At 42.1% G+C, this 27,840-nt stretch overlaps 1 long non-coding RNA gene across 4 annotated transcripts; it reads left to right on the forward strand.

Moving 5' to 3' along the window:
• LOC115276326 lies at window positions 1-27,840 on the forward strand. Of its 4 annotated transcripts, none has more exons than XR_003901886.1 (6): window positions 1-131; window positions 3,781-4,017; window positions 7,756-7,874; window positions 19,637-19,822; window positions 24,755-24,935; window positions 27,565-27,840. It is a non-coding gene; the product is annotated as an uncharacterized LOC115276326 (long non-coding RNA). The 4 variants fall into 4 exon arrangements; XR_003901888.1 differs by having other exon boundaries at window positions 24,863-24,935; XR_003901889.1 differs by having other exon boundaries at window positions 19,637-19,757.

Below are 27,840 nucleotides of genomic sequence, written 5' to 3' on the forward strand. Positions count from 1 at the left end.
TAAGAAACCAGATAACGGAACTACTTAAAGAATGTCTAAGTTAAGAGCAACATGAATGGGCTTTTGAAGTCTTGAAGGACCATGCTATGAGCTACTGCCTCACAGCCAAGAACCCAGGCTCCCACCCTGAGGTAAGAATTAGTTGCTAACTGCGCAGGAGATTGGGTTCTGTCCAGAGGATCTGCATTTGTAGGGCAGGCTGCTAGGAGCCTGCTTCGCTGACCAAACTTACAGCTGTTGTCTTCTAGGATTCATATTTTAAAAAGTCATGAATTTCCAAGAAACAAAAACAATATGCCATTTTCAATGTTGCCAGTGTTGAAACACTGACTCCTAAAGGACAAGCACCAATCTGGGAAACTTAAGAGGGAATATAGGAAGTGGTACTGTGCTCAGTCAACCTTGAGCTGATTATTAGCCCTAAGAACCATCACTGACCACGATGATGGATTGGAAAGTGCTCCTCTTTAGAATCATCAACAATGAAAGACATATAACTGCAAATACCAGGAAATCTGAAATAGAATTGAGTGACCTTAAAAGTAAAGGAAAAGGTGAATCCGTACCAGAACGGAGCAGAAGAGGAGGAAATAATGTAGTATGCTTCAAGACTGATGAATCCTTCCTAATATCCACAATCATGAGAAAGCAGAATAGATGCAAATACAGCCCAAACATTCTGTCAACTAAGAAATATGTTACAATTCATGAGATACCTAGACCACATCATTAAAAAGAACTTTAAAAAGACTGGGATAATAATTAATTTGAATATAACTAAATACTGTTGGAAATGTTTTTTAATTTTTCTTTTAACCTTTATTTATTTTTAAGAGACACAGAGCGTGAAAGGGGGTGGGGGGCAGAGAGAGAAAGAGACACAGAATCCGAATCAGGATCCAGGCTCTGAGCTTAGTGGTCAGCACAGAACCTGACACAGGGCTCAAACCCACGAACCGTGAGATCATGACCTGAGCCGAAGCCGGATGCTCAACCGACTAAGCCACCCAGGCGCCCCTGGAAATGTTTTTTAAATGCTAGAAACAGACTGTCATGGTGGAGTCTGACCAGGTGTTAGTCTTGACTCTTCAGCATTTATTAAGCTTTTATTTACATTGGATTTGGTCTCTGCATTTTTGTGCTTCAAAACTGAAGAGAAACAAGCAAAAGATAATGATTTATAAAAGGACACGTTATAAAACCCAACAATAGCCAGTGGCTACACCAGTCTTTCAGGTCCTTCCCACTGTTTACCAGAAAACATCTACATGAAGCCCCATTCCAAGGTGGAATGAGACCCAAGATATTGGACAATGTACTCTTTTAATGCTACCAGTTCTAGGTAGTTCTATAGACGGAGTGTCCTACAGAGCGTCGTACAGAAAGAAGATCCTCAGAGACCCAAGCCTTTCACTTTTCGGATCTGCCTTCCAAGACACTGTATGCTACTTGATCTGCTAGAATGAGAAACTCTGAAGGGCAGAGAATGTGTCTTTCCCTATTTATATCTCTTTTCCCTTCCCTTGGCAACTGAAAGCTTCCTAACGAATTAATATCAGGGGAAGAAAATGTTGTATGTTCTTTATTATGAGGTAGGACTTTTTTATGAGAACTGTGACTTTATATTTTTCTTTTATATCTTAAAATTATTAGAGAAAAACTAGCAAATTAACAGTATACATGCGGGTGGAGGAGGAGGTATGTTTTGAAATCTTCGACCTACTAATTAATGTCTTGGAGCCAGAGTTTCATTTTCAGTTAAACGGTAATATTGACCATATCCATTCTGTTGACCTTGGATGTTTACTATAAAGATCAAATGATGATACTAAGTGGAAATACTTTCAGTGCTCTAAAGGAATATTAAAATGTAAGGGGTTATTTGTGTTCAAAAAGTGGATCCATGTGTACAAATGAGGATTAGGGATGCCTGTGTGGCTTGGTTGAGCATCCAACTCTTGATCTCAGCTCAGGTCTTGATCTTGGGGTTGTGACTTCAAGCCCCGTGTAGGGCTCCATACTGAGTGTGTGAGGCCTGCTTAAAAAAAAAGGGGGGGGGCACCTGAGTGTTTTAGTCGGTTGAGCGTCTGACTTCGGCTCAGGTCATGATCTTACGATTCATGGGTTCGAGCCCCGTGTCGGGTTCTGTGCTGACAGCTCAGAGCCTGGAGCCTGTTTCAGATTCTGTGTCTCCCTCTCTCTCTGACCCTCCCCTGCTCACACTTCCTCTCTCTGTCTCTCAAAAATAAATAAAAAACATTAAAAATTAAAATTAAAAAAATTAAAAAAAAAAAGATAAAAGGAGCCTGGGTGGCTCAGTTGATTAAGTGTCTGACTCTTGATTTCAGCTCAGGTCATGATCTCACAGTCATGAGTTCAAGGTCCACATCAGGCTCTTTACTGACAATATGGAACCTATTTGAGATTCTCTTTCTGTTCCTCTCCCACTTATGTTCCCTCTCCTTGTCTCTCTCCCTCTCCCTCTCCCTCTCCCTCCCTCCCTCTCTCTCTCTCTCTTTTCTCTCCACATAAATAAATAAAGTTAAAAAACTAAAAAAGGAAGGAAGAAGTGAATATCAGGCCATGAATCACTTTTAGATAATTTTTAAGGAATTCTTATTGATAATGTGCCAATTTACTAGCAAATCTGCAGAGAACTTGGGTCTGTGCAGCTCTGTGATAAATGCTGGCCCGTTTCTTACGTTGGCCATATTTGTACATCTTGTTGAATCTAAAGCACCCACAAGTTCCTGTCTGACATGCCTTAAAATGTTACTCGGTCCGGGAAGGCGGTAACAGCTGGATGAACCACAGCAAATGAGAGCAAATGCACCTTTTGTCTTGTCCAACCCTGCCTTGCTCCCATGACGCTTTGGCTCCAAATGTGTCCTATTGTCCCTAAACATACTGCCTTTGTGTTCTTAGTGTTGAGAGTTAAACTGGAAAGGATGGAGGCAGGACAAACAAACAACACTGGGACAGCTGAAATGAAAAATCCCATGGTTTTGGAAAAGATTTAATCTGCAGTGTCAAATCCCTGGTTCTTATTTTTACTAAAATTAAAATTTTAAATCCTGAATACATTTTTTTCAATCCTAGTGCTTCTCCACTGATAAAAGAATTATTTAGTATGTTGGAGGTTTGATGTTTAACTTTTAGTTTTATTTATATATTTTTTAATGTTCATTTATTTTTGAGACAGAGGGAGACACAGAATCCAAAGCAGGCTCCAGGCTCTGAGCTGTCAGCACAGAGCCCGACGCAAGACTCAAACTCGGAAACTAAGAGATCATGACCTGAAGTCAGACACTTAATTGACTGAGCTACCCAGGCGCCCCTTGATGTTTAACTTCTAAAACTTAACTTCCGGGGCGCCTGGGTAGCTCAGTTGGTTAAGCGTCCAGCTTCAGCCCAGGTCATGATCCCACGGTTCGTGGGTTCGAGCCCCACATTGGGCTCTCTGCTGACAGCTAGCTCAGAGCCGGGAGCCTGTCTTCAGATTCTGTACCTCCTTCTCTCTCAGACCCTCCCCTGCTTGAGCTGTCTCTCTCTGTCTCTCAAAAATAAATAAAAAACATTTAAAATTTTAAAAAATAAAACTTCTAGCATGTTAATAATAAGATTTAATCTTTTTATTGAGAATTTCAAAATGTAAATTCTTTAATTTCTTAACGTAATACCAGATTTGTCTTTATGTTGGGACAAAAATATGGGCAAAAGAAACCATATATACCTTGACCGAGTTCTTATCATAATCGGTCTTTTGTGCTTTCTGGTTAGTGTGTTGACAGAGTCACTGCTTTATCTAAGCATGGGTGGAGAAATTCTTAAAAACAGCCATTCAACCCAGAAGAGACCGTTCCATTAAAAGTGTTGTCCAAGCGGAGTTACCGTTCACTTAGCCAGCCTGAAACACAGCCAGTAACTACGAAGCCTCTGACGGACTGTCCTAGGATTGTCCCAGTGCTCCCGGTGGCGGCATCGAAATAAGCTCATTTCGCCAAAATTGGAGAAGGGGTAAGGAGGAACGTTCCTGGTTTAAACCACCTAATGAAGAAAATGTTCCTTCTACTGGATACCTGAACAAATTTAATTGACTTAAATTTCACCTATATGTGGTTTTCTATTCTGATTATCACTAATACCTGCTTTGCCTATTTTTAATGAAGTTCTAATATGCTATTTGAGCTTTCATAGTTCTGAGAAAAACGTTTTTTTCATTGGGGTCCGAGAATGTTCTCGATCACTCCCACCTCTTTAAATGTCTGACTTGCATGTCTACCCCCCCAGAAGTGTTCTGCCAATTCCCAAAGTAAGGAAACTTGGAACTTAGAATAAGCAACTTGGTGTAAGAAAAGTGCTTTTAAATTATGAGATCTTGAGGGGCGCCTGGGTGGCTCAGTCGGTTAAGCGTCCGGCTTCGGCTCAGGTCATGGTCTCACATTTCGTGAGTTCAAGCCCCGTGTCGGGCTCTGTGCTGACAGCTCAGAGCCTGGAGCCTGCTTCAGACTCTGTGTCTCCATCTCTCTCTGACCCTCCCTTGCTCACACTGTCTCTCTCTGTCTCTCAAAAATAAATAAAAGACATAAAAAAACAATTAAAAAAAAATATGAGATCTTGTTATAGAAGGAGATAAACCCAGAGTGCCTGGGTGGCTCAGTCGGTTAAGCATGTGACTCTTGATTTCAGTTCATAGGTTCGAGCCCTGTGTTGGATTCTGTGCTGGCAGTGTGGCTCCGGCTTGGGATTTTCTCTTTCCCTCTCTCTCTGCCCCTTCCCACCTCACGTTCTCTTTCTCACTCAAGATAAATAAATAAACCTTAAATTTAAAAATGTTTTTTAACAAAAGGAGATAAACTGTACATCTTGCTCTTACATCTGCATAATGCTACCTACATCAAAGAGCCATTTGATAATCCTACGAAATGATAGATGTGAAAGACCTGTTAACACTGTAATGCTATACTTAATTCTAATGATTATTTTTTATTAGGAAAAAACGAGTATGCTGACTGTGTATAAAGGATTTCATTGATGCTTCCAGTGAAACGTGAGGTGCTGTTGGCGTCTCACATTCCCTCACTCACACCACTTCACACTCTGGCCCAGTTACCACCTGCCAGCATTTGTATTTCTTTCCTTTAGAGCTTTCTCTTGTGACCGGAGCCAGCTTTGCTGTCCAACCAGCTGGAAATATTACAGAATAACATTCACTGGAAGGAACCTTTAATCAAAGACTGATGAGCTTACACTTAGCTTCCTTGCCTCCCAGGTGGGATAACTCAGAGCTGTGTGTCCTAAACAGTCTCTCTAGTTTTCCCAGAAGCATTAAGGGATTAAGCTCCAGTCATTCATTGTCCTATCTTGCTTGATTTTATAGACTTTATTGGCTGTCTTCTCCCCCATTCCACCTCCTCATTCCCCTCCTAAGTAGCCTTCACTCTCCAAATAAACTGCTTGTGCTGGAATTTTGGTCTTGGGGTCTACTTCTACTTCTGCAAATTCCTAAAAGATACTGCCATTGCTTAAAACATTTGGAACTCATAGAGTCACTGAATCACGGAAGTTACCTACATAATAGAAGGAATGTCACAAAAGTAGTACAATGGATAGATAAAGGACTTTGGAGCAAAAATTATTTAGATTTCAATATCTTCCCACCCATACGACTTTATGCAATCCTTTCTAAATCTCACTGTCCTCATCTATAAGTGGTTGTAACGTAACATTTGTCCAGTCTACATTATGGATCTTGCCAAATATTTAATTAGATAATACAGTTAAAAGAATGGGATGGATGGATAGATCGATCGATAGGGAGATAAATAGAATGTCATACATAAATTATTATTGTTGTACTTATTACTTGAGGAAAGCTTCAAAGCAGCCATTGAAATTGGGATAAATGAAGAAAGAAGGCATTTCAGGCCAGAGGCAGGTGGATGGTTTTGGGAGTAATGCTAATAGATTGGCCGGCCTTACAACAATGAACTTGTGTACAGAATAGAGAAAAGTGTCTGGTACTTTACAGATGATACAGCTTCTTCCTTGCCCGACCTGAAGAGTCGGGCTCTGTGTGGTAGACCATGGAAACCATTTTGCTGTAGAAGAGGTACAGCAGGAGAAAGGAGAGATTAGCGAGATTATACTAGAAAATGCCTAGAAGACAGAGGGACCGGAAAGGTAGGGAGACCCTGGAAAGCGATGTGATTTCCTGGCTTCTCTTCTCAGTTCTCACCACTGTTTCACATCTCTGTACCTGTCTGGGCGCTGGCAGTGGTGAAGCATAAGGCCTTGTAGCTGTAGTCAATCTTTGCAGACCCTGGCAGAGCTAAAGATTGATCCAATGTTCTCGTTGCATAACCTGTGGACCTTGTAATGGCCTCCCAAGGTTTCTGCGAACTCCTGGGATGTTATGCTCTTTCGTGACGGCCCTGGCTCTAAATGGCTTCTACATAATCAATTCAGTTATGTATTCTTTCTTTTCCACGTACAAAGTCTTTTTTTTGTATCTTATTGACTGATAGAACTCAGCTTTTCTCCTTGATTTACACACACACATAATCCCATGAGGTGATCTTACATTTGTTAGATTTTATTTAAGATTTGGAGTGACGGGAGTTTAGAGCTTTAAAATTTTAATTCTGAATATTAGATACCCCTGTTTGTAAAAAGGTGGCCTTTAGCCATTTTTCTGCTATGTTCAGCCTGTGTCTACTTTATTCCTTATTTTTTTTAAATTTTTTAAATTTTTTAAATTTATTTTTGAGAGACAGAGAGAGCACAAGCAGGGGAGGGTCAGAGAGAGAAGGAGACACAGAATCTAAAGACGGGCTCCAGGCTCTGAGCTAGCTGTCAGCACAGAGCCCAATGTGGGCCCAAACCCATGAACTGTAAGATCATGACCTGAGCCGAAGTTAGACGCTTAACCGACTGAGCCACCCAGGCGCCCCTGTGTCTACTTTATTCTTGAATCATGCCCCCAAATTTCTAATCCCATCAAGGTGAAAATTTGATCACTCTTTTATTGCCCTTTCCTCAGTGAGTTCACGCCTCAGGGTCTCACTTTCTACCTCACAACAGAACTTCCTGGTATGTTTTTTTAAAACATAATTTTCCAGGGGCACCTGCATGGCTCAGTTTGTTGGGCATCTGACTTCAGCTCAGGTCATGATCTTGTGGTTCGTGGGTTCAAGCTCTGTATTGGGCTCTGTGCTAACAGCTGAGAGCCTGGAACTGCTTCTGATATTGTGTCTCCCTCTTTCTCTGCTCCTCCCCTGCTCATGCTCTGTCTCTGTCTCTCAAAAATGAATAAACATTAAAAAAAATTTTTTTTAATAAAAGTAAAAAATAAATAAAACAAATTTCCAAAACATGTTAGGCACTCCTCTGAACTCCCTTCAAGGGAATGTCCTTCATGAGCACAGACCACAGATGTCTTTGAGTCATTAACCCGTTGTCTCCACTGTGACATTCACATGGAGACTGTGCTTTCCCCAAGCAGCTCCCAGCCAAGGACTCTACACAGTGAGCCTTCTGGAGTGGCCATCCTTGCCTGACATGGGACTCCTCCATACGAGTCCCTGGAACTTTACTCAGGGACACCACATTGACCTGACCAAGATTTTCTCAGACCTGTGCTGCTTATGCTGCAAATCTTCCTTCTGGTCTCCTCTTACCAGCATCACATCTCCCCCAGAACAGGAAGGTGCTTCTTGCCTATTCCTCCCCTCTCTGCTTTATCCTTCTTCCCAGGAAATTGATTGCACATATAATTCCATCTGCTTCTTGGAAGGCCTGAACCAAAATACTCCCGAAGAAGAACCATGATGCCAGCATGTAAGATCAACATTTTTCCGCACTCTGCTACACAGGTATGATGATGGAATCTCTTTGCTGATAATATTAGATATTATTATGAATTATGTCTTATTTGTATTTAACAGGTATATGTTTCTCCATGACAACCAGATTAAACTTGGTATAAGGCCTAATAATTAAAATCAAACAATAGTAAGTCTTCAGAACTCACTCTTCTTTCCGAAGCTAAATAAGGTAGTCCTGATTCTCAGTCTGTGATTGCTTCAGAAATTACTTTTTGGTCCATTCGACGGTTAGTGGTGGTTCTAGAGGCTCTACTCTGGTGGTGTCCCATTAATAGAAACTTTGTTGGAGCCCCACAGCCAAGGCCCTTGGTGCCTGGTCCATACAGGCATCCCTGCAGTCTTTCCCATATGAGCCCATAAACTGAGTTTTCTGAACCTTACAACCTGCAGTTCTTCTCCCAATGTTTAGAAATAAATCCGTCTTCTAAACTGGGATTATTTGCTTCTACCTGTGAAGTCCTCTTCCATTATTTTTTCTCTTAATGAATCCTTTGAAAACAAAGATCTACATAGCTGTCCTCTGGGATAAGCTTTTCAATGACACAAAGACTTGTTTATTCTTCTGGAACCAGAGGGTACTGGTGGGTAACTTCTGGTCAAAGGCTGAGAAAACAAGACCGCTAATTCACAGGAAGTTACTTTGCCCTGTCAAATTTTTAATAAACCAACCTCCTACATACATGTTCTCTATTTTATCTCCTTGATGGTGGGTATTTACAGCAAAAGGAAGGAAAGAAGAAGAAAAAAGAAAACAAGAGAAAAGAAAAGAGAAAAATAAAAATCTGATAGTATCATAGCTTTGAATCCCATGAAGTCCCTCTTGGTACAAATTCCTTTTTCTAACAACCACTTAGTAGGCGTTTGTTAGCATTTCTGCCACATTTGGGCAGAGGTAGAATTAGTAAACAGAGACTATTACATCCAAAAGACATGTTGGATGTTAAGTAGCTCACTGCTTCCAACTTTACAGATGAACAAATGCTGATCCACAGTGCTCTGGTATTGGTCCAGGAACATACGGTCACCGTTACAGTAACAGCCCGGTTTACGTCTCCGAGCTCACAGGTGTAGAGATATAAGCAGAAAGGACAGAATTACACAGGATTACACAGAATTGGTTTTGTTTCTTGTTCTCTGGGAAGATTTGGACATGTTACTTATGTAATTGGCATCTTTTTTCTATCTTTAAACTTTGCATTTTAATAAATACAGAGTTGTTTGGAGGATAAAATGAATGAAAAATGTGATGACAGTGGTGTGCTGGTAAATGCTTACCAATCAGCTCTTGGAACCATAGTTTGGGGCATTTGGTCATTTTCAGGGTATAAATATTCCTCCTGTTGTCAATTTCAAGCTTCCAACAGTTTAAGAAATGGCTGGCACGGTTCCTGAAAACTTAACAATCGCCTCTCACAAGCACATGTGAGCTGGCACGGACTGGCCCCAGCACACGCTGAATGTAAAACACTTGGCATGGAGTAGATGCTCAATAAATATTAGTTACCCTCTTATCTGCACAAGCCACAGGTTCTTTTCACCAGGCCATGTAACTATTGTTTGAAGAATACGGTCTCTTTGAACTTGCCAGGAAATGAGTTATTGTTGTAATAATCTATGTAAATAAAGTGAACTCTGTAACTTGAAAATACCTGCATAACATCTCACTAATTTTGAGGGTATATTAGAAGTACTCCAATGATAGACAACATGTGAGGTGCCCAGAATTCACCTTGCAGGATTCTGGTGACTTTCCAAGAGATAGGTTAACATTGTACAGACCAGAGGAAACAGATAAATATAAAGTGCATAAAGCAGAAGAGAAATAGTGATTTTAGACAGGAAATGTTCAAATAATATGATTTTAAATTAGATGCTTTGAATTGAGATTTAAGCATCTGTCTCTTGATTTTGGCTCAGGTCATGATCTCACAGTTTGTGGGATCGAGCCCCATGTCCACACTGAGCCTACAACCTGCTTGGGATTCCCTCTTTCCCTCTCTCTCTGACCCTCCCTTGCTCACACTGTTGCTCAAAAAAGGAGAGGGGGCTTAAATTATAATAGAGCTCTCTTTGTCACATGAGTACTCCAAGATGAGTAGGAGTGGCACGTTTACTTACCGTTTCTTAATGAGTTCCCCCTGAACAATTCCAGATAGGGTGGCGATCCTGTTTGTTTGCTTGCTTGCTTTAAAGATAAACTAGGATTCCATTTCTAATCAAGAAAGAGCAACTGGTATAGAATTGTCCTCCCGTTGTAAACAACTAGAAAATTGGGCATTTATGAAACAACTGTGTTCAGATATTGGGACCACAGTATGTTCAAACTTGTGAATCCTGAGATCAGAGAAACAATTGAAGTGAACCCCACAATTTTCCTGGTTTTCTGCCTACAATAGGGTTGCCAGAGAAAATACAAGATATCTAGTGAAATTTTAATTTCAGACACGTAATGAATAATTTTAGTATGAACATATATAAAAATGCAATATTAGAATTTTGTTAAATCCAGTAACCCTACTGGAAGCAATTTTTAAACTGTAATAAAGGAAGAAACTCATGGGATGTGCAAATTTCTATAGGATGAGGAAACATATTCTAACTGGGTGAGGCTGCAGGGAATTTGCAGGGCAGAATACTATCAGGGAGCAAGATGCATAGGGAAAGAGCCCCAGAAATTTTTACAGGGGTCCTCTTGGACCCTTGGCTCAATATTACCCTATGTACGCACATAGTGAAATTCCACAAAACCAGGCAGCAAAAACAAAAAAAAAGGGGGGGGGGAAGAAAAAGACTTGAAGAGTTCACACAGACTTGAAGACATTTGAATTCCATTCATCTGACCCAGATGGACTTCTTTGTATAGTAGGGGTCATCAAGAGATCTGAAAAGTAGTAGTAGAAGGGCTAATCAGCCCTGAAATAAAGGCAACACTACACCCGCTGTAGCAAAGCTGTAAACCAAGTCTCAACAGAATCAAGGTGATTCTGCAATCTTGCAATTCCTGTCATCAAACAGGGCAGGGATGGGCTGAGAAAAAAACTGAGGAGATGCTAACTGATAGAACTTTCTTGGATATGAGAAGAACGGGGAGGAAAAGAGAAGAATTAGACATGTGGAGAGGATAGTTTTGATTTTTGGATAACAAATTTTGATATGTTCTTGTTAGGAGAATTTCTAGTTGGGCCTTTACGCTGACTGGTGAAGGGAAGGGTGAGGTCTTACCACATCTATGCAGAGATTTATTTTGATTTTTAACTGTTCACCAGGCTTCTGATTGAAAGTATTTAGCAGTATTCTGGATACTAAACAGAGTCACATAATAAAGGAGTGTATTTTATGGTTTGGGAGTAAAAAAGTAAAGAACATTATCTGAAGAAGCAGAACACCCAGTCAAATCTCTGATTCCTGAGAATATCAGACTGAAGCTGGATTCAAGGTCCAGAAATACAACAAATGGCATGTTGCCGTTGTGTTTGTAATTGCTTGTTAAAGCATTTTTTCTAATAGTTACTTTAAAATCCTTGTGAGATAATTCCAACGTCTGTATAATCTTGGTATAGTGTCCATTGATTGTCTCCTTATTTAAGGTGGAATTTTTCTGGCTCCTGATCTAAGTGATTGTCAATTGTATCTTGGACATTTTTCCTATTATAGTATGAGATCCTGCATCATGTTGCAGTCCTCTGTTTTAGCACGCGTCCTGTGACACCACGGCAGTGGAGGAAGGGTGTTGGGGCCTTATCGCTGCCAGCTGGTGTGGAAGTTCAGATTCCCCACTTGGCCTCCATGGAACCTTGAGATCAGAAACAGAAGAGCATCACATTGTTGTTGGGTGCAGGTGGGAGCTCAGGGTCCCTACTAAGCCTCAGCTGACACTGCCCTGGGTGGGGATGCCTAGTTACCACTGGAATGTGGTAAAAGTCTTAGCCTTCCTCACCTCCCTCTCTGACGCGACCTTGGTGGGGAGGGGTGCATCATTACCACTGGCTAGGGATCCTGCCTTGTCTAGTGGTCTTTGCTGACAACCTGGGGCAGAGGTGGGGTGGTCTCCTTATTGCCAGGTGTGGATAAAAAGTTCTGACTCCCCAGTTGGCCTCCTTGACACCACCCGGTGTGTGGGGGGTGGGGGAGAGGGACAGAGAGGTGTCTTGATATAGTTGGGCAAGGGCACACGTCTAGGCTGATGACTGACATTTTCTCCATGTGTTTGGCTAGAGTAGAGCAGTATTGTCTGAAAGTTATCTGTTTCGCTAGACTGGCCCTCTCCTTGTCCTTAGCTAGAAGGAGCTGATTCTTCTTGTTGCTGTTTTGGTCTGTGGCTGTTGGCTTCTCCAGCACCCAGGGTGGACTTCAGGAATCAGAAAGAAAAATCCTGTCTCCATGCTTCTGGGTCCTGAGATCCCTGGCAGGTCTGCCTTCTCTCCACCTTTTATATAATCTTCTTATGTCTGTTTTATATGCAGTGTCCAGGGTCTTTAGCTGTGCTTAGCCAGAGGACTAGGGAGATGGGTGTCTACTCCATCTTGTCCCAGAACCAAAAACTGCATTTCATATACCTGTGGGCCTGCTCTCCCTGCCGTGGTCCCAGAAGGCAGAGGTTCCGTGCAGGAAAATGGACATTCAAGCCTATAGACTTTTCATTGCTAACACTCACCCCCCCCTAAGGTTTAGTCCATTTGGTTGGATATAAAGGGTTTGTCTCCACACCTAACACCACGTGGTGTATCCCCTCCGGTGTCCCTGCAGTAGAGGACAAGTAAGACAGTTCTTGTGTCTTTGGAGATCTAAATTTCCCGGATGTGAGGTTGTTTGCCTCCGGCCTGAGCAATAATTCCTACCAACTGTGCTTCTTCAGAGAACATACCTGCCAAGACCAGACCTCTCCTCGCTCATGGAGGCTTCGTCTGCTTTCATGGCATTTTAGAGCTTAATCGACTCCGTCTCTTGTGGTTAAATTCTGTGCTGGGTGAAGAGAAGGGACTTTCACTTTTATATATTTCAAATGTGCTCTCTAAAACCTGACACAAGCACTTCGAGGCTTTAAATCCTTTCTGCTGGCACATATTTCAAATAGCAATTGGAGCTGCCACTTAAGGAAATGCAGTTTGTACATGGCACAAAAGCACCCAACCAATGGGACAAAAAGGAGCTGAGCTCCAGCCCAGGCTCCGCTTGCCAAATCGTGTCCCCACTGGGCCGCATCACCCAGAGGGGGTGCCTTTTTCAAATTTGCACAAAGGCTCCCTATAAGCAATCAGCTGGGCTCTGAACCCAACAATAGCAGTATTGCAGCATCTCAAAAGAAATACTCTCTTGTATTCCATAAACTCATTATACTTGAATATTCAATTGATTCTCATACATAATTTATATCATCACTTCAAAATAATTTATTTTCAGATTTTCAGGCCTGTTAAAATGAGCTCTGAATCAGCCGGGGTAGAGCACATTGCAAATTTTGGCCAAGGTCAAATTGGCCTTTTAAAGGGAACTTCCATCATTACCCCCCACCCCGAGACTGTGCCTTCCCATTAGTAAGGTGTGTTAATTACCAGGTGCCGGGCTGGTAAGTTAGGCCTCTGATGTGCATAGCCTTGTGTCCCTCAGATGTAACAGAAATCTTCCCCTGCTGCCCTACTGTGTGACAGATCCGTATGCCTTTCAGACAGTTCAAAATTCTTGCCATCTTGGAATGGCCACGTCATCGATTAAATCTGGAGACTGAAGGTTAAACAGTTCTGAGAAAAGGTCCATTACTCGTCTCTTTAGGCAGCAACTGGCCACTTAGTGGATACATCTCTTCTCAGAATAAAAGCTTCAAATTCCTTGGATCAAATAAACTTTATAAAATAAGGCACTCGTCTTGGTGTTACTATAAACCACATGGTGATTTGGGTGTCAACATTTGGCTCACATCAAGACAAATAATAAGAGAACACCAAAGTATATCCTGGTTTCTTCCTTCTTTATTTTAAGTTTCAGTATAATTGACATATAGTGTTGTATTAGTTTCAGGTGTAGAGTATAGTGATTCAACAGTTCTGTACATTACTCTGTTCATCACAATAAATGTATTCTTTTTTTTTAGCTTATTTAATTTTTTTTAATGTTTATTCATTTTGAGAGAGAGAAAGAGGGGAAGAGATAAACTCCCAAGTAGGCTCTATGCTGTGGGTGCAGAGCCTGACACAGGGCTCAAACTCATGAACCATGAGATCATGACCTGAGCTGAAGTCAGACGCTTAACCCACTGAGCCCCCTCGTGCCCCACAGTAACTGTATTCCTAATCCCTTTCACCCGCCCACCCACCTCCTTAGTTTGTTCTCTATGTTTAAGAGTCTGGTTTTTCATTTGTCCATTTGTTCTGTTTCTTAAACTCCACATATGAGTGAAATCATCTGGTATTTGTCTTTCTCTAACTGACTTATTTCACTCAGCATAATATACTCTACTTCCATCCACGTTCTTACAAACGGGAAGCTTTTTATTTTTATGTAGTCCCAATAGTTTATTTTTGCCTTTGTTTCCCTTGTTTGGGAGACATCTCTTAAAAAATATTGCTGTGGCCAATGTCAGAGAAACTACCACCTGTGTTCTCTTCTAGGACTTTTATGGTCTCTGGTTTCACATTTAGATCTTTAATCCACTTTTAGTTTATTTTTGTGTATGGATTAAGAAAGTGGCCCGATTTCATTCTTTTGCATGCATGTCCTCATTTCTTAATTACCCCTTATTTCTTGTCTTCCCCAAATACTAATTAATATTTTGAAAAATATGAATATTTTCTCCCAATGCTACTGCACCACTGGGTTCATATCTCCTGGATGAGGACTTTCAGCCACCAAAAATACTCTAATTTGCATATGTCCCAAACAAGTTCAGCTTCAGTGAATAATGTCCGTTTTTTTCCCCACTTTTTTATTTTAAACATTTACTACCATTTTCCTAATACATTTAAAATGTTTTCCGCCTTCATGTGGAAATTGGTTCCCATCTACTAAACTCTCCTTTTTCAAATGTACTCATTTCTAGCAGGAAAAACAAGGGTTTCTAAAGAGCCACACCCTTTTTGCAAAACACTATTATGCCCCAAGGAAGACTTTTTGAAAACACACTGTAAAGAAAAATAAAATCAATTTTGGAGAGTTACTGTAAGTTTTATTTTTTTAATTTTTTTTAAGTTGAATTATTTATTGTGAGAGGCAATACACCCGCACAAGGGATGGGGAGAGGCAAGGAGAGAGTCACTCCGCAGACTCTGCAATAGCAGCACGGAGCCCAACATGAGGCTCAGACCCACAAACCGTGAGATCATGACTTGAGCTCAAATCAAAAATCAGTGCTGGGGTGCCTGGGTGACTCAGTTGGTTGGGCATCTGACTGGCTCAGCTCATGAGCTTGCCTTTCGTGAGTTTGAACCTCACATCGGGCTCTGTGCTGGCAGTTCAGAGCCTGAAGTCTGCTTCAGATTTTGTGTCTCCTTCTCTCTCTTCCCCTCCCCTGCTTGTGCTCTCTGTCTCTCTCTCTCTCTCTTTCTCTCAAAAATTAAAAAAAAAATTTTTTTAATCCAATGCTTAACCAACTGAACCAACCAGGGACCCTATGTATAAGTCTTCTTTTAATAAGGGTAAACAACAAATTTTTAGTATCTTCCCTTATAATGTGTGTCTCGTTGTGTAAAAGTGTAATATGTAGCATTGTACAAGAATTGCTAAAAATTGATTAAATCACAGAACTTGGCTAATACGACTCTCTAAAATATTTATCATAAGTCTACATCTTGCCACATGAATGGACTTGTGATATTAAGGTGTTTAGTTTTGAAATGTTTGGTTTGCAAATATTTACCCAATGTGAATGATTAAAACAAAACAAAATTTATGAAGACACCTCAATGCTCATCCTCATCTGCCATTTGCTGTGAGAACTTAGCTAAGACCCTTTCCCTGGACCTTCATTTCCACAACATCTGAAAAGTGGAAGCTAAATTAGATGCTGTTTGTTTATTTGTTTATAATATTTTAATTTTATTTTTAGTGTTTATTTTTCAGAAAGAGTGAGCATGAGCAGGGGAGGGGCAGAGAGAGAGGGAGACAGAATCCGAAGCAAGACTCTGCACTGTCAGCACAAAGCCCATTGCAGGGCTCAAACCCATAAACTGTGAGATCATGTCCTGAGCTGAAGGTGAACGCTTAACTGACAGGCACCCCCTAAATTAGATGCTTTATTAATGGCTTATAGTCCTATAACTCAATGTCAAATAGTTCTTGGACTATTTTTTAGAAGTCTCAAGTTGTTAGAAGTCCTCATTTCTTTTTTTTTTTAATTTTTTTAAATGTTTCTATTTATTTTTGAAAGACACACACACACACACACACACACACACACACACACACACACACAGAGTGGGAATGGGAGAGGACCAGAGAGAGAGGGAGACACAGAATCCAAAGCAGGATCCAGGCTCTGTGCTGACAGAGCCCGACGCGGGGCTCGAACCCACAGACTGTGAGATCATGACCTGAGCTGAAGTTGGATGCTTAACTGACTGAGCCACCCAGACGCCCTAAGGCGTCAGCCAGGGGTGACATTTCTAATTTACAGATGAAGAAACTGGGAGTTGAAGAAGTTAAAGAACTTGCCCAAAGTCAGACAGCTAAACCATGGACTGGCGGTTCCCTTACCCAGGACTATCTGATTCTAAAGTTAATGCTCTTTGTTCTGCTTCCAATGCAATTCTCACCTTTCAGGAGTCCCAGAGGAGAAGAAATACCAATGTCCATAATTTTAGCATAACATCTACACCCTGTAGAAGAGCCTCCTTGTAGAAGGTACTGGACTACTTGAGCAGTAGCCTCTATACCTTGTCCTTCAGTGAATCACTGCAGTCCCTGGACCAGAAGCATCAATAGCACCTAAAACCTTGCCAGAAATGCAGATTCTCAGGCTGTGCTCTATGCATCAGAAACCGAATCAGAAACTCTGGGAAGGAGACCCAGGAATCTGTGTTTTAACAAGCCCTCCCAGTGATTCTATTACTACAGCTTGAGAACCACCGCACTGGCATGTGTGACCTTGGGAAATGCCTGCAAGAGCTCTGAGCCCCCCCACCAGCTCTGGAGTCCCAGGGTCCTCCTATGACCTAACTTTTGAATTAACAAGATACTCATGCCCCTAATCTTAAGAACTGACGCCCGATAGGAGAAGGCAGATGAGGTGAAGAGGACGGCCCTCCGTATGCCCCCAGTTAGCCGGAGCAGCGGTTTCCTTTGTGACGATGCTCAGCAGTGATGCCTATGGCATCCCAGATTAGAGCATCGTTTTTGAGTCACTCTCAATCCGACTAGCTCTTTGGGAATTTAAAAATGGATGAGGCGACTTGGAACTCAGCTCAGAGAAAGACAGAATCCATTAAAAACATGCATTCTGTTTCCTTCGCCCTGCTTTAAGTCACTCAGGAGACAGTTTCTGGGAATGGAGTCTAACAGATCTGTTTTGCAAACCGGAACAAAGTAATAGCCACCTCCCGGGAGTCATGCTCCCCCCTCCCCGCAGGAGATGACATAGATTTGGGGATCCATTTCAGCCAGGGGTGACATAACCCGCCTTCCAGGTAGCTTCAGGACCTCATGTTTCCCCAGCTTAGCAATGACTCAGTGGATGTCACGGGAGTATGAATGGCCTTAAGTACTAAACTGACGCCAAGGGTTGTATTCTCATTATTTATTAAACACTTTCCTGGCCCACAGCCTAAGTCCCTATAACTCTGTGCTTACGTAGTGCACAACTTGGTCAGAAATCTTTTCATCAGGCCCAGGCCTGAGGTTAGAAAAGATGCCAGTTTTCACTTGTGCAATTGAAACTCCTGGTCCATCCTCAGCACGCCTGTCGAAGGACAGAATGAGTTGGTAGAAGGAGAGCACAGGCTTAGGTGGTGGGTAAATACCGGGGGTGGCTGCACGCCACTTTGCACGCACACTCTTACCTACTATTTCTGTCATGAGGGGGAAGGAAGCAAATCTGTCCTGAGTACTTACTATGCCCCGAGGGCCCTGTGCCCGTTTTTGTCCCTGAGTCCTCCCTGTAGCCCAGTGAGGGTGTACCTCGTGCCATTCTGTAGGCAGTAGGAGGCCGAGACTCTGGAAAGCGCACACCCGCTAAATGGCAGGGCCAGAAGTGGGTCATGGTTCTAAGTCGCTCACTTGCCTCTCTGTCTGATACATTGCTGATTAGTACATGGGCGAAATGCCTCCTCAGGACTGGGGCTCAGAGTAGGGCCTTGAAACAGGCCGGTGTCCCAGAAATAACAGAGACAGCTGATTTGGGCAGATAAAGGGAAAAAAATAAGTAAACTCATATTTTTTGTTGATTTGCTTTATTAAATCCTTTAAACACATAAAATCACCTATGGGTTTGTCAGTCATATCTTTAGGATGTATAAGACAGAGATGCTATAAAGACTGTAGTAAACACTCATGTGTCTGTCACCCAGCTCTGTGTCTCATTTCTTGATTGTGTCTTTTACCCAGAAATCACCACTATCCTGAAGTTTTGGTTTAGCCTTTTCTTGCTTTTCTTTATTACATATGTTTATTACATAGTTTGTATATGAATGTAAACTATATTATTCACACTGGTTTTTAAAATTTTTTTTTAATGTTTATTTATTTTAGGGAGAGAGAGAGAGAGAGCACACAAGCAGGAGAGAGGCAGAGAGAGAGGGCAAAGAATCCAAGGCAGGCTCCAAGCTCCAAGCTGTCAGCACAAAGCCTGACACGGGGCTCGAACTCACAAGCTGTGAGATCACGACCTGAGCCTAAGTCGGACGCTTAACCGACTGAGCCACCCAGGCACCCCATATATTATTCACTTTGTTTTTAGACTTTATATCTAAGGTATTATCTGCAAGTATTTTTGCTTAAAGTTTGTTTTTCTTTATTGAAAGAGAGCGCGTGAGTGGGGTGAGAGGCAGAGAGAGAGGAGAGAGAATCCCGAACAGGCTCTGTGCTGTCAGCATGAGCCTTATGAGGGACTCAATCTCACAAACCATGAGTCATGCCCTGAGCCGAAATTAAGAGTTGGACGCTTAACTAACTGAGCCCCCCAAGCCCCCTTACTGCAAGTATTCTTCTGCCGTGTGCTTTTTAACATTATGCTCCCAGATTTATCTATTTTGCCATGTAGAGCTATAATTCACTCATTCATTCATTCATTCATTCATTCATACTACCATGTAAGTCATGGCAGTGTCCCATCATATGAACATACCATGATCTACTGCCCATTCTTCAGTGGACATGTGGGTGGTTTCTGGTTTTTGACCATCACAGTGCTATCATGAACATTCTTATACATCTCCTGATCACATGCATGTTTCTCTAGGTACATACTCCCTAGAAGTAAACTGTGGAGTTTTAAGGTATGCATGTGTTCGCCTTGATAAGACAATGTCAAATTGTTTTCTGAAGAGTATGGATCTCTTTACACCGCTACACAGCAAAACTAAGATTTATGTATCCCAACATTTGATATTGTCACACTTTTTCATTTCTTTTGCTACCCTGGTGTGTATAAAAATTGTAGCTTATGGTTTTAATTTGTAGTTTCTCCATAATTAATTTGGTGAAACATCTTTTCATAGTTTTATTGGTCTTTCTGATTTTTTTATCTATGAAATAAATACAAGTTCCTGTACTTGACTCACAAATCCTCTCTTTATCTGGACTCTCTCAACCCTCCTATTCTGCAGTGTGGACAAAGAGTTGCAGATACATGAGAAATGGTGACGCAAATGATGAGGAATGGGGCATAATGATGTCCCAAGAAGAGACAACATCATGGTTGAAAGCTCAGAAGTCAACAAGAATGGGGTGCGTTCAAGAAACCTACCGAATCTCACGCAACACAATGGGGAGATGCAGGCTCTGACTTTAAGGTGAGAGCGTTCTGAAACAGAGGCAAGTTTCAAGACAGACCACCCTGTAGTAATTTCCGAGTGATATCCGGAGCCTGGTTCTATGACTCTGGAGTCCCTTAGCCACATACGGATATAAAACAGTTGAGAGAGTGGAAAAACAGGAATGATTTGCAGAGATCATTTTTTGGAGGGAGAGCTGTTTCCTTCAACCTCTCCAAGGGGCCGGGGTGGGTGGGGGTTGCTCATCTTCCACCTCAAGATTAGAGAGAAGGACTTCGGTGGGGACAGGAGGGGAATTTGATATGCATCCTGAGAGCCATGGTGTTGAGAGGACCTGGTAGATGATGTCAAGTCATGCTTTAAAAAGTACATGGGGGGGCACCCGGGTGACTCAGTCAGTTAAGCGTCCGGCTTCGGCTCAGGTCATGATCTCACGGTTCGTGGGTTCGAGTCCCGCATCGGGCTCTGTGCTGACGGCTAGCTCAGAGCCTGGAGCCTGCTTCAGATTCTGTATCTCCCTTTCTCTCTGGCCCACCCCTGCTCATGCTGTCTCTCTCTGTCTCTCAAAAATAAATTAAAAAAAAACACAGAAAAAAATTTAAAAAAAAAGGTACATGGGTGAAATGACTGTAGTTGTCCATAGTTACACACTAGGAGAGAGAGACTGGAAATGGGAACAGCTTGACCTCTACAATACAGGCCAGGGAAAAGACCACAATCCCTTGCTTCAAGCCCCTGGTGGAGTCAGAGACTGAACAAGATACTGGAAGCGGAGGAGGGGCGAGTGCCACATGGGAGAAAAAGAGAAAGCACCAGACCCGGCCCCTTCATCCACAGCTGCCAGCCCCCACTAGGCTCCAGCCTGAGGATGGGCACAATTTCGTTTTAGATAGAATTTGGTTTTTTCCGTGTTATAATGGACTAGATAATTTGAAACATTGAACTGAGACAGTGCTTACACTGGAAGGACCATTGCATTTTCTGTTACCCAGTAGGGAACCAAATAGTCATTGAAACTGCTGGCATCTTCATCCAAGTGTGAAGAGACCGTCATAGGAACGGTTAAAGGAGAGACAGTCATAGGGAAGGTTAAAGGAACCGTGGGAGACAGATATTAAGTTGTTTCCTGATAAAGTTCTATGAGTTCTGATTTTCAAAGTAAGTCAATGTAACTGGAAAGCAGCAAGAGAAGAGATTATAGAGCAGGTGGCCAGATGAGTGAGTCACATGGGGATTTGAGAGTAAAGGCCCTTGAAAGCCATTGAAAAGCTCTACATAGTGGAGTTTTGTGACCAAAACTTTGCTTGAGAAAGCCTCTAGTTTCAGGGTATTTGATGATTTGAAGGGCAGTAGAGGCAGAGGGTACCCAGTTGAGGCCCTGGTTTAGGTGACAGATAATGGCAGCTCAAGTCCAAATTAGTGGCAGTGAGGATAAAAGAAATGGAAGGTGTTTTGTTTTGTTTTTTAATTTTTCTTTATGTTTATTATTTACTTTTGAGAAACAAAGAGAGACAGTGTGAGCAGGGGAGGATCAGAGAGAGAGAGAGAGAGAATCCAAAGCAGGCTCCAGGCTCTGAGCTAGCCTGTCAGCACAGACCCTAACGTGGGGCTTGAACCCACGAACCACGAGATCATGACCTGAGCTGAAGCTGGACGCTCAACTGACTGAGCCACCCAGGCATCCCAGAAATGGAAGGTTTTGAGAAAAGTGATAAACCTGATAGTAATTGGTGATGGAGCTGCCGTGCTCAGTGGTCAATGGTTCCTGCATTTCTGATTTGAGCCACTAAGTAATCAGCAGTGCCATTTCCAGAGACTAAGAGTTCTTTGACCCTTAGTTCTTGGGAGATACACAGGGTAGACAATAGTACCTCCGTCTTACTGCTGTGGTGACAAATAAGGAAGCCAATTAATTTGCTGAAGTCCACACAACTCATTACACGCTGCGAGCTTCTACTTCAAATGACATTGCCTGAACTAGTTCTCTCTCATTCCATTTAGAAACAAATGCCCAACTGTGGGTGGAGTTAGGTGTATAATTTAAAGGGAGAGAGAGAGGCAGCTGGCTGGCTCAGTCAGAGGAGTGTGCAACTCTTGATCTCAGGGTCACACATTTGAGATTGCTAAAAAAGTAATAATAATAATTATTATTATAAACTTTAAAAAAGATAAGACAGAAAGAAACTGAGTCATAGTATGGTCCATAGGCTTAAAATATTTATACATTCAACAATTTAAGGGACAACTGGGTGACTCAGTCGGTGGAACATCCGACTTTGGCTCAGGTCATGATCTCACCATTCATGGGTTCAAGCCCCACGTTGGGCTCTGTGCTGACAGCTAGCTCAGAGCCTGGAGGCTGTCTTTGGATTCTGTGTTTCCCTCTCTCTCTGACCCTCCCCTGCTCATGTATCTCTCTCTCTCTCTCTCTCTCAAAAATAAATAAAAACATTTAAAAAAAAACAATTTCAGCAAAAGGTAATTATGCTTCTTAGAGTCATGGAAACATTCCATGAAACCCTGGATTTCAATATAGTTGAGAAAACTCTGAACTGGCCTAAGTAACCTTTTTCCTCTCTCCCAGCCACAAGACTCTAATATTTATATTTTGGGGCACTATTTCTGTATTTTTAATGTGTGGAATAATCACATGGGGATCTCATTAAAATGCCAATTCTGCTTCAGTAAGCTTGGGGTGGGGTCAAGATTCTGCATTTTTAACTGGCTCCCAGGGTATGCCCAGGCTGCTGGTCTGACTCTTGGAAAAGCAAGGTTTCAGATGAGCCCAGAACTTCTCAGCGTAGTCCTGGACACTGAAAAAGATCAAAGGGAAAGGACCCAAAGGAATCCCAGAAATGGAATTATGTTGGGGATAAGCAGGGTGATACCCTGCAAAATGGCGAGGCACACAAATGTTCCCAGCCCTGTTTCCACTTCCCAAATTCCTTTCCTTGTTCAGCCTCTTGCCTGTGTCTGGTGCCTTTCTGCTGATTAACTGATCCTTGTCTAGCGTGAGCACCGAAAGTGGTTTTTCCTGTTAGCCTCCTGCCTACTCTACCCCATAAGCTGCATTTGCAACTTTACTTTCAAGTTTAAAGACCCAGAAGAACAAAATGTTAAATGCAGAATAATAGGCAATATACATTCAATATCCCACAGAGACAAATCCTGGGCAAGGGAAGAGACTCTGCCCATCCAAGTGACTTTACTTCTAGGGAATATTTTATTATCCTTACTTCCTTGTGCCTCCTTAAATCATTAAGACATGCCAGATATTAAAAAGGGAAGAATTTCTCTCCAAAGGAAATATATCGGCATCTGTGCCTGTGCTCTCCCCAGTCAGGATAGGGACATTGAACCCTCAGTGAGTTGAAGGATAAACATGTGGGGATGGATGGGATCAGACAGAATTGTTCCGATGAACCGTACAGAATGCAGAGCCAAAAATGCAAGGTTCTGCTCCTGCTTTTGCCATTTGCATCCTCTGTGACCTTGGGCAAGGCCTCTCACATTTTCAGTCTTAGTTTTGTTCACATGTAGGATGAAACAATGGAACAAAATGCTCTCTCAGTCCCATTCTGGCTCTAAAATTTGTTTTCGAAGTTGTTTCAAGTGAACTTGAAAAAGGGGCAATTTTTAAGCCAATGTTTACAGTCACTGGTCACCAAAATCACTTTGGAGAGCTTTAAAAATAGATAGAGAGATAGGTCTCCTCTACCCTTGGGTGCAGCCTTGAAAACTATTTTCCTAAAGTTCTCCATCCAGGTAAGCTCTGCCCCATGAGATAAACTTGGGAATCATTAAGCCAAACCACAAGGGGGCGTCTGGAAAACGCGATCACCATCTCCGTTGTTTAAAACCATTTTGAATGTTAAAATAGAAAGAAAATCGATTTATCATTTCCATATCTAATTTTGCCTCATATAACTTGATGAAATAAACGTGTGACCGAAAGTATCTTTTACTCTTTGGAATTTGGGATTTAATTTTCTTCTGCGTGAGCTAAAACTGTATTTATGTAATATGTATTGTTAAATAACAAAAATTCAACAGAGTAAGTTTTCAAGTTCTAATTGGCTTCATTAAATGATTCATGAATCAGGCAGCATCCCATCTGACAAGTAGTGGGGGGAGGGGCGTTCTGAGGAAGGGCTTTCATAGAAGGAGGGTGGGGCAAGAAATCATCAGCAGAAGACCAGGATTGTGTGGGTCCTGCTGGCTTTCTCTTAGGGAAAAAGCAAGGGGTCTTACGCATATCCTGTCTTCTTTAGAGGATGGGGAAGACCCTTCTGGCACTCACTGGTGCTGACTCAGTGGCTACAGTCAAGACTGCATTTCTGGGGGAGGTTGGATCCTAAGCTAAGGAGGGAGGTAGGGTTCGAGGACACAGAGGGGAGAGATACCATTAGCACGAAGGTCAGAGGAGATGTTTGGAAAACAAAGGTTGCCCTATGATGTAGCAAAGTTTCTTAGGTAAAGAGGAATCTCTCTTAATAGCTGTCTTCCTGGTCTAAGAAGGAAATCGAGGGGGAAGTAAACAGCTTTTCCTAATCTGCAGGTTTTGGGTTGCACTAAAAAAATTTTTTTTTATGTTTTATTTATTTTGGGAGAGAAAGAGAGAGAGAGCGTGAGCAGGGGAGGGTTAGAGAGAGAGGAAGACACAGAATTCAAAGATAGGCCCCAAGCTCTGAGCTAGCTGTCAGCAGAACTCAAACCCACGAACCTCGAGATCATGACCTGAGCCATCAGCTGCTCAACCAACTGAGCCATCCAGGTGCCCCGATTACTTTTAACTCAAAATAATGTTCATGCCAAAGTGGCCCATCTTGGTGTGGTCTGCCCTTGTCCCCTATGATCTACAGTTTTAGAAAAATGCTTATATGTAATTGGCATCTAATTATATGGCAGTTATGACAATGCCGTGTTGTCATTATTCTCTTGTCTCGGTAGGACTTTTACCACTCAGTTATCTCGTCCTAAAACCCAGCTTCCTCCCTTGCATCCAACTGGTCGTACTATTTCTCTCTGAAATCTGCTCCCTCTTCCTCATCTGCACAGATGCATCCTTCATTTCATCACTCCTTTCGCTTCCAGACCTCCACAAAGTCTTCCTGAAAGTCCCCCTGCTCCGGTGAGTGATTGTTTTAAAATAGGAATTTGATGATGTTTCCCCATGAACAAAATCACCTCTATGACAGAATGCAGTTTACTCTCAAAGGATGTAAAAAATGTTATATGTGCATCTATAGAGAAAGAGAGAATGACAAAGCAAACAGGACAGCATGTTAACGATAGAAGAATCTGGATACATGGCATACAGGTGTTCCATGTAGTCTTTGATGAGTGCAACTTTTTGGAAGTTTGAATTTCAAAGCAAACAAAACACCGGCTAACCTAGTCTTCGGACTCATCTCCTACTATTTTTACTCCTTGATTTTAAGCTTCAGCCATCATCTGTGGTCTTGTTCTTTACTTTTACACGTGGGTGTTCACTAATTTGGAGTAGGACGGCCTTTACCCTTGTCTCCCTGGAAAACTCCTGTGTAGACTTCAAGACCCAGCATATAATCCTGCCTGTATTGTGCCCGTGCCTTTGACAGAATCAATCACCTTACTCCCCTGGGCCCAATGTGTTTCTCATTTTGACTCCTGTGCCCTTTTCCCATGTAGCATAATTAGTCTGTTTCCTATACTAAACTCAGAGCTCTTGACGAGCAGACGCCCCGAGTCTTATTCATTATTGCACCCTACAGCCTAAATCCCAATTTCTGCCCTCTGGCATCTTAGATACATTTGTATTTGCCAGGCCATGCTGGTTCTTCACCTTTGGCCATTTGTCACCGTGACACTGAATGTGCTGTGGCTTCCTGTTGTTCCCAGATGAAGCTTGGTTCCTGGCTCCTCTCCCCCAATTTTTTTAAAAACTTTTTCCGCACGTGGAGGAAGTGAGTCATCACTGTTGAGGAGCGGAGATCCAGTGGTGATCCTTGTTACTTATAGACCTCCTCCAACCCCAAAGACCCCCTTCCCTTACTCCAATGGTGGGTTTTGGAACCAGTTAATTTACCTCATAGAAATCTTCGTTTTCTCATCTTATAAGAAAGGTATACTTTCATCCAGTATCCTTTACAAGAGGTTTATGTAGAAGGAAAATAATTTTCCCACTACTCCTCTAGATTCTTGGCTAAACCCCAGAAGAGGAGTAAATATGACTCTTTAGGGGAACCTGGGCGGCTCAGTCGGTTGAGCATCCAACTCTTGATTTTGGCTCAGGTCATGATCCCAAGGTCACAAGATCAAGTCCCATGTTGCACTCAGAGTAGAGCCTGCTTAAGATTCTCTCTCCTTCTCTGCCCCTCCCCTTTAGTGCACTCACTCTTGCTCACTTGCTCTCTTTCAAAATAAATAAACATTTACAAAATAAAACATGCCTCTTTGGCATAAACATTATCTTCAGCTGGTTATTTTAAGAAACAGCAGACACAGGATAAGCTCTGAAAATGAGTAGAAGTTACCCTTTTGTAAGGGACATTGACATTATAAGGGAAATTGCCCTTTGTGAGGGTGTGTCCCCTTGTACATTCATCAGTGAAGAAGACATCAGTTGAACCTGCATAACAGCCCTACCCTTGTTTACCATGCTCTTCCTGGTGGCCTCCCATGACCGGCTCCCGGCCTCCCATATCTGCCTTTTGTCTTTATTTAGCTAAAGATGGTATTTGGGGGGGTGGGGGGGATATCAGCCAAGAATCTACAAGGGTAGAGGGAAAATTATTTTTCCTCCCCTTACACCCTCTTGTAATATAGACAGATACAAGAGAAAAATAAACAGAAGTGTAATAACACATGTATCTTCTGTATACATGGGAGAGACCCAGGAAGACCGGGTAACTCCCTGAAATGGCCCAAGCCACCACGGTGACTGCCATCTTCAGCTAATGACAAAAGAAGAATGTTTGGGTTGGGCAGAGAAGCTAATTATGGGAGGTTACCAGGAAAAGCACAATAAACAGAGGAGAGGGTTGTTATAGATTTAAGTCAGACCTTCTCCATTGATAAAGAGTTTCTAGAGATTTAGGTGCATTCTTCCCTTCTTTATACAGAGAGGGAGACACTCTTCTAAATGGAGATGTCGCTTATAAGTGTCCCTCAGAAAAGGGCAATTTCAACTCCTGTGTCTGCACCTTCTCAAAACTAATCAGCCTAAAATAATCTTCATGCCAAAGAGGCATATTTTGGGGGTAGCACATTCTGCTCCCCTTCTGTATATTTTATTCTCCCTTCCCTTTGCTTTGGCTTCCTGTTAAGACAGATCATTTCATTGAATCCTCTGTGCTGATTTGTCAAAGCTCATCAAATATTAATGGAAACTAACAAGTCATTTCTTGAGAGTTATTTAAGTCAAAGACCCAAATGCCCCATATATACATATGGCATATGTATAATACCCCTTGGAATTCTTATGGGTTTTTTCTGCCAAGATTTCAGGGCAGGGCAAGCTTAGCACTGTTTATAGCAATAAATGCCCCTTCTAAAAGTTCCGAGTCTTGTTGCTTGTTTTTACTACCATTTGAGATCATATATTTTGTGGCTAAAAAAACAAAGGGATCCCTTGAAGAAGAAAAATTATTGCCGGTAGAGCATATTATATTCACTTTGAAATACCACATTGAAAGAGGATGTCACCTAACCTCAGATTTGACCTCAGGTACTTTCTAGTTGATTAAGTTCTTCTTCCCATTATCTCTTAACCCAAGCAGAAGACCCTGAAGGCAGAGCATCCCTAATGGGAACTGAAACCCTTCTCCAGCCCCAGGAGCTGCCCTGAGATTCAAGACCCGCTGCGTGATTGACCCCAAGACAATGAGCTGACTTTTACTGCCCATTTTCATGGACCCTCCGACCTTTGTCCCACATTATCCGTATGTAAACCTAGAAGCATTTTTGACACTTTGGAGACAGTCTTTGAGACACGAATCCCCTGTCTTCACAGCATTGGCCTTCCTGAAATAAATTCCTCTCCTTTTTCACCGCCA

This window comes from Suricata suricatta, chromosome 13 (assembly GCF_006229205.1).
Source record: "Suricata suricatta isolate VVHF042 chromosome 13, meerkat_22Aug2017_6uvM2_HiC, whole genome shotgun sequence".
In the NCBI taxonomy this organism is placed as follows: Eukaryota; Metazoa; Chordata; class Mammalia; order Carnivora; family Herpestidae; genus Suricata; species Suricata suricatta.